Here is a 7,943-nt window from a genome sequence, read left to right on the forward strand (position 1 = left end):
TGACAAACCCAGAAGCTCAACATGGACAAACCTGAGGACTGAAAACTCTAGGGGGCCCAGTCTTAGGACGTCCCTCACACTTTGTGAGCTTTACCCCCAGGAACCCCCCTAGGTTCTCAGGGTGTAGATCAGAGAAAAACGCCCTTGTGTTTCCAGCAGGTGGGGAGAAAGTAGCCATTCTGAAATATGCCCAGAGCATCTGTTCACCTGACAAAAGGCCCTCCAGTGAAAGAATCCTACCAAAGCCTAACAAACAGACTTAGGGTTTGCCAGCGTCTGACGTATCTAGGGGAAGCCCCCTCTAACCATCCTAAGGCAGGGGTGGGGAGGAGGGACTGAGAAGGATTTACGAAGATCAGACCTCAGGGCACAGGCTCACTGAAAGACTGAGACCCAATCATAGGATAAGAGAAAGCTTCCCTTCCCCTCACACCTTACCATTCCATCAATAGCACTTCTGTATTTAAAAGGGGGGAGGCCGGGTATGGTGGCTCGCACCTGTGATCCCAGCACTTTGGGAGGCCAAGGTGAGAGGATCACTTGAGGACAGGATTTTTTTAAAAAGAGACCCAACAATATGCCGTCGACTAGAAAAGCACTTTAAATAAGAAGACACGGATTAAAAGTGGAGCAGTGCATACCGTGCTGACACCAATCCAAAGAAAGCGGCAGGTACTGCATCAACACGAAACAGGGCACCCTTCAGACAAGGAGTCTCCTCCGGGACACAGAAGGACGTGACATGATAAAGAGGCCAGTTCTCCACAAAGGTGTGACAGTGCTCAACGTACCTGTGCCCAAAAACAGTATCAAGTGACACAAAAACAGCAGAACTACAAAGAAAGAAATCCACTGTGACAGTTAGACAGCTCAGCACCTGTCTCCCAGTAACCGACAGATCCAGCCGGCAGAAAATCAGGAAGGACAAAGCTGACCTCAACAGCACCCCTGGTTACCTAACTACAATAAACGCCTAACACCCTACTTTATCCAGCTACAGCAGAACACACATGCTTCCCAAGCTACACTCTGGGCTACGAAACACACCTTAACAAACGTAAAAGAATAGAAAGAATAGAGTCACACAATGTATGTACTCTCAATTCCACAACGGAGTTAAACTAGAAATTAGTAACAGAAAGAGAGCTGGAAAATCCCAAAACACGTGGAGATAAAGCAATGCACTTCTAATAACACACGGATCTACAAAGAAGTCTCAAAAGAAATTTAAAAATATTTAAACGGAATGAAAATAACAACACAATATATGTAAATTTGTGAGATGCAGCAAAAGTAGTACCTGGAAAAAATTCTAGTGTTCAATGCCTGTATTAGAAAAGAATGATCTAAAACCAATCATTTAGATTTCCACCTTAGGAGACGGTTAGACCCAAAGTAAGCACAGGAATAGAAATAAAAATTAGAGCAGAAATTAATAAAATTGAAAATAGGAAATAGAGAAAAATAATGTAATCAAAAGCCAGTGTTTTGAAAAGATCAATAAAATTGATAAGCCGCTAACCAAGCTAAGCAAGAAAAGAGAGATGACATAATTTGCTAATACTAGAAAGAAAAAGCATTACTACAGATCCATGAACATTAAAAGGATAACAAAAGAAAATCATAGGGCCAGATGTGGAGGCTGACACCTGTGATCCCAGCACTTTCGAAGACTGGGGCAGGAGGATTACTTGAGTCCAGGAGTTTGAGACCAACTTATGTAACACAGTGAGACTCCATCTCTACAAAAATTTTTTTTAAAAATTAGCCTGGTGGGGATTCACTGGCAAGATGGCTGAATAGGAACAGTTCTGGTCTGCAGCTCCCAGCAAGTTTGATGCAGAAGGCGGGTGATTTCTGCATTTCCAACTGAGGTACCCGGTTCATCTCACTGGGACTGGTTGGACAGTGAGTGCAACCCATGGAGGGCGAGCTGAAGCAGGGTGGGGGGTCACCTCACTCAGGAAGCGCAAGGGGTGGGGGAATTCTCTCCCCTACCCAAGGGAAGCCACGAGGAACTCTGCTGTGAGGAACGGTGCACTCTGGCCCAGATACTGCTCTTTTCCCACGGTCTTTGCAACCTGCAGACCAGGAGATTCGCTCCAACGCCTACGCCACCAGGGCCCTGGGTTTCAAGCACAAAACTGGGCAGCCTGTTAGGGCAGACACCGATCTAGCTGCAGGAGTTTTTGTTTTGTTTTTTGGTTTTTGTTTTTTTCCATACCCCAGTGGCACCTGGAAAGCCAGCGAGACAGAACCGTTCGCTCTCCTGGAAAAGGGGCTAAAGCCAGGGAGCCAAGTGGTCTGGCTCGGCAGGTCCCACCCCCAAGGAGCCCAGCAAGCTACGATCTACTGGCTTGAACTTCTTGCTGCCAGCACAGCAGTTTGAGGTCGACCTGAAATGCTCGAGCTTGGTGAGGCTTGAGTAGGCAGTTTTACCCTCACAGTGTAGCACATCCTCTGGGAAGTTCAAACTGGGCAAGCCCACCGCAGCTCAGCAAGGCCACTGTGGCCAGACTGCCTCTCTAGATTCCTCCTCTCTGGGCAGGGCATCTCTGAAAAAAAGGCAGCAGCCTCAGTCAGGGGCTTATAGATAAAACCCACATCTCACTGGGACAGAGCACCTGGGGGAAAGGGCGGCTTTGGGTGCAGCTTCTGCAGACTTAAACCTCCATGCCTGGTGGCTCTGAAGAGAGCAGTGGATCTCCCAGCACAGCATTCAAGTTCTGCTAAGGGTCAGACTGCCTCCTCAAGTGGGTCCCTGACTCTCGTGTATCCTGACTGGGAGAAACCTCCCAGTAGAGGCTAACAGACACCTCATACAGGAGAGCTCTGGCTGGCATCTGGTGGGTGCTCCTCTGTGATGAAGCTTCCAAAGGAAGGAACAGGCAGCAATCTTTGCTGTTCTGCAGCCTCTGCTGGTGATACCCCAGGCAAACAGGGTCTGGAGTGGACCTCCAGCAAACTCCAGCAGACCTGCAGCAGAGAGTCCTGTTAGAAGGAAAACTAACAAACAGCAATAAGCATCAACATCAGCAAAAAGGACGTCCACACCAAAACTCCATCTGAAGGTTACCACCATCAAAGACCAAAGATAGATAAATCCACAAAGATGGGAAGAAACCAGCGCAAAAAGGCTGAAAGTTCCAAAGACCAGAGCGCCTCTTCTCCTCCAAAGGATCACAACTCCTCACCAGCAAGGGAATAAAACTGGACGGAGAATAAGTTTGACAAATTGACAGAGGTAGGCTTCAGAAGGTGTGTAATAACAAACTCCTCTGAACTAAAGGAGCATGTTCTAACCCAATGCAAGGAAGCTAAGAACCTGGAAAAAAGGTTATAGGAATTGCTAACTAGAATAACCAGTGTAGAGAAGAACATAAATGACCTGATGGAACTGAAAACCACAGCACAAGAACTTCGTGAAGCATACACAAGTATCAATAGCTGAATCGATCAAATGGAGGAAAGGATATCAGAGATTAAAGATCAACTTAATGAAATAAAGCAAGAAGACAAGATCGGAGAAAAGATAATGAAAAGGAACAAACAAAGTGTCCAAGAAATATGGGACTATGTGAAAAGACCAAATCTAAATTTGATTAGTGTACCTAAAGTGACAGGGAGAATGGAACCAAGTTGGAAAACACTCTTCAGGATATTATCCAGGAGAACTTCCCCAACCTAGCGAGACAGGCCAACATTCAAATTCAGGAAATACAGAGAACACGACAAAGATACTGCTCAAGAACAGCAACCCCAAGACACAAAATCATCAGATTCACCAACGTTGAAATGAAGGAAAAAATGTTAAGGGCAGCCAGAGAGAAAGGTCGGGTTACACACAAAGGGAAGCCCATCAGACTAACAGTGAATCTCTCAGCAGAAACCCTACAAGCCAGAAGAGAGTGGGGGCCAACATACAACATTCTTAAAGAAAAGAATTTTCAACTGGATTTTCGTATCTAGAGAACTAAGTTTCATAAGCAAAGGATAAATAAAATCCTTTACAGACAAGCAAATGCTGACAGATTCTGTCACCACCAGGCCTGCCTTACAAGAGCTCTTGAAGGAAGCACAAAACATGGAAAGGAACCACCAGTACCAGCCACTGCAAAAACATACCAAATTGTAAAGACCATCAACACGATGAAGAAACTGCATCAACTAACAGGCAAAATAACCAACTAAAATCATAATGACAGGATCATATTCACATATACCAATATTAACCTTAAATGTAAATGGGCTAAATGCCCCAATTAAAAGACACAGACTGGCAAATTGGATTAAGAGTCAAGACCATCAGTGTGCTGTTTTCAGGAGATGCATCTCACATGCAAAGACACACATAGGCTCAAAATAAAGGGATGGAGGAATATTAACCAAGCAAATGGAAAGCAAAAAAAAAAATAAATAAAAAAAAATAAAGCAGTGGTTGCAATCCTAGTCTCTGATAAAACAGACTTTAAACCAACAAAGATCAAAAGAGACAAAGAAGGCCATTATTACATAATGGCAAAGGGATCAATTCAACAAGAAGAACTAACTCTCCTAAATACATGTGCACCCAATACAGGAGCACCCAGATTCATAAAGCAAGTTCTTAGAGACCTACAAAGAAACTTAAAATCTCCCATATTGTTGTGTAGGAGTCTAACACTCCACTGTCAATATTAGACAGATCAATGAGACAGAAAATTAACTAGGACATTCAGGACCTGAACTCAGCTGTGGACCAAGCAGACCTAATAGACATCTACAGAACTCTCCACCCCAAATCAATAGAATATACATTGTTCTCAGCACCTCATTATACTTACTCTAAAATTAACCACATAATTGGAAGTAAAACACTCCTCAGCAAATGCAAAAGGATGGAAATCATAACAGTCTCTCCAACCACAGTGCAATTAAATTAGAACTCAGGATTAAGAAACTCACTCAATGGCTGAGCACAGTGGCTCAGGCCGGGGCCGGTGAATCACCTGAGGTCAGGAATTCAAGAAAAGCCTGACCAACATGGAGAAACCCCGTCCCTACCAAAAAAAGTATACAAACTTAGCCGGACATGGTGGCACATAGCTGCAATTCCAGTTACTCGGGAGGCTAAGGTGGGAGAATCCCCGGAGCCTGGGAGGCAGAGGTTGTGGTGAGCTGAGATTACACCATTGTACTCCAGCCTGGGCAACAAAAGCAAAACTCTGTCTCAAAAACAAAAAGAAAAAAGAAACTCACTCAAAACTGCACTGTGTAACTACATGGAAACTGGACAACAACTCCTGAATGACTACTGGGTAAATGACGAAATTAAGGCAGGAATAAAGATGTTCCTTGAAACCAGAGAGAACAAAGACAACGTACCAGAATCTCTGGGACTCATTTCAGGCAGTGTTTAGAGGGAATTTTTTTTTTTTCTTTTGAGACAGAATCTTGCTGTGTTGCCCCCAGGCTGGAGTTCAGTGGTGCGATCTCAGCTCACACTGCAAGCTCTGCCTCCCAGGTTCACGCCATTTTCCTGCCTCAGCCTCCTGAGTAGCTGGGACCACAGGTGCCTGCCACCACACCCAGCTCATTTTTTTGTATTCTTAGCAGAGACAGGGTTTCACTGTGTTAGCCAAGATGGGCTCGATCTCCTGACCTCATGATCTGCCCGCCTTGGCCTCTCAAAGTGCTGGGATTACCAGCGTGAGCCACTGTGTCTGGTCTAGAGGGAAATTTGTAGCACTAAATGCCCACAAGAGAAAGCAGCAAAGATCTAAAATCGACACCCTAACATCACAATTGAAAGAACTAGAGAAGCAAGAGTGAACAAATTCAAAAGTTAGCAGGGACAAGAAATAACTAATATCAGAGCAGAACTGACAGAGACAGAGACATGAAAACCCCTTCAAAAACAATGAATCCAGGAGCTGGTTTTTTGAAAAGATCAACAAAATAGATAGACCGCTAGTCAGACTAATAAAGGAGAGAGAAGAATCAAATAGACAATAAAAAATGATAAAGGGGATATCACACTAATCCTACAGAAATATACAAACTAACATCAGAATACTATAAACACCTCTATGCAAATAAACTAGAAAATCTACAAGAAATGGATAAATTCTGAGACACAAATACTCTCCCAAGTCTAAACCAGGAAGAAATCGAATCCCTGAGTAGACTAATAACAAGTTCTGAAATTAAGGCAGTAATTAATAGCCTACCAACCAAAAAAAGTCCAGGGCCAGACAGATTCACAACCGAATTCTACCAGAGGTACAAAGAGGAGCGGGTACTATTCCTTCTGAAACTATTCAAAACAATAGAAAAAGAGGGAATCTTCCCTAACGCATTTTATGAGGCTGGCATCATCCTGATACCAAAACCTGGCAGAGACACAACAAAAAAAAGAAAAATTCAGGCCAATATCCCTGATGAACATCGATACAAAAATCCTCAATAAAATACTGGCAAACCGAATCCAGCAGCACATCAAAAAGCTAATCCACTACAATCAAGTCAGCTTCATCCCTGTGATGCAAGGCTGGTTCAACATACACAAATCAAACATAATTCATCACAAACAGAACCAATGATAAAAACCACATGATTATCTCAACAGATGCAGAAAAGGCCCTCAACAAAATTCAACAGCCCTTCATGCTAAAAACTCTCAGTAAACTAGTATTGTTGGAATGTATCTCAAAATAAGAGCAATCTATGACAAACCCACAGCCAATATTATACTGAATGACCAAAAACTGTAAGCATTCCCTTTGAAAACAAGCACAAGACAAGGATTCCCTCTCTGACCACTCCTATTCAACATAGTATTGGAAGTTCTGACCAGGACAATCAGGTAAGGGAAAGAAATAAAGGGTACTCAGTTAGGAAAAGAGGAAGTCAAATTGTCTCTGTTTGCAGATGACATGATTGTATATTTAGAAAACTCCATCATCTCAGCCCAAAATCTCCTTAAGCTGATAAGCAACTTCAGCAAAGTCTCAGGATACAAAATCAATGTGCAAAAATCACAAGCATTCCTATACACCAATAACAGACAAACAGAGAGCCAAATCATGAATGAACTCTTATTCACAATTGCTACAAAGAGAATAAAATACCTAGGAATCCAACTTACAGGGGATGTGAAGGACCTCTTCAAGGATAACAAGAAACCACTGCTCAAGGAAATAAGAGAGGACACAAATAAACGGAAAAACATTCCATGCTCATGAATAGGAGAAATCAGTATCATGAAAATGGCCACACTGCCCAAGGTAATTTATAGATTCAGTGCTATGCCCGTCAAGCTACCAATGACTTTCTTCACAGAATTGGAAAAAAACTACTTTAAATTTCATATGGAACCAAAAAGCAGCCCACATAGTCAAGACAATCCCAAGCAAAAAGAACAAACCTGGAGGCATCACACTACCTGACTTCAAACTATGCTACAAGGCTACAGTAACCAAAACAGCATGGTACTTGTACCAAAACAGATATATAGACCAATGGAACAGAACAGAGGCCTCAGAAATAACATCACACATCTATGAACATCTGATCTTTGACAAACCTGACAAAAACAAGCAATGGGGAAAGGATTCCCTAACTGCCTAGCCATATGCAGAAAACTGAAACTGAACCCCTTTCCTTACACCTTATACAAAAATTAACTCAAGATGGATTAAAGACTTAAACGTAAAACCTAAAACCATAAAAACCCTAGAAGAAAACCTAGGCAACACTATTTAGGACATAGGCATGGACAAAGACTTCATGAATAAAACACCAAAAGCCATGGCAACTAAAGCCAAAATTGACAAATGGGATCTAATCAAACTAAAGAGCTTCTGCACAAGAACCTATCATCAGAGTGAACAGGCAACCTACAGAATGGAAGAAAATTTTTGCAATCTATCCATAAGACAAAAAGGCTAATATCCAGAATCTAC

The sequence above is a fragment of the Chlorocebus sabaeus genome, chromosome 8 (genome assembly GCF_047675955.1).
Source record: "Chlorocebus sabaeus isolate Y175 chromosome 8, mChlSab1.0.hap1, whole genome shotgun sequence".
Lineage (NCBI taxonomy): Eukaryota > Metazoa > Chordata > Mammalia > Primates > Cercopithecidae > Chlorocebus > Chlorocebus sabaeus.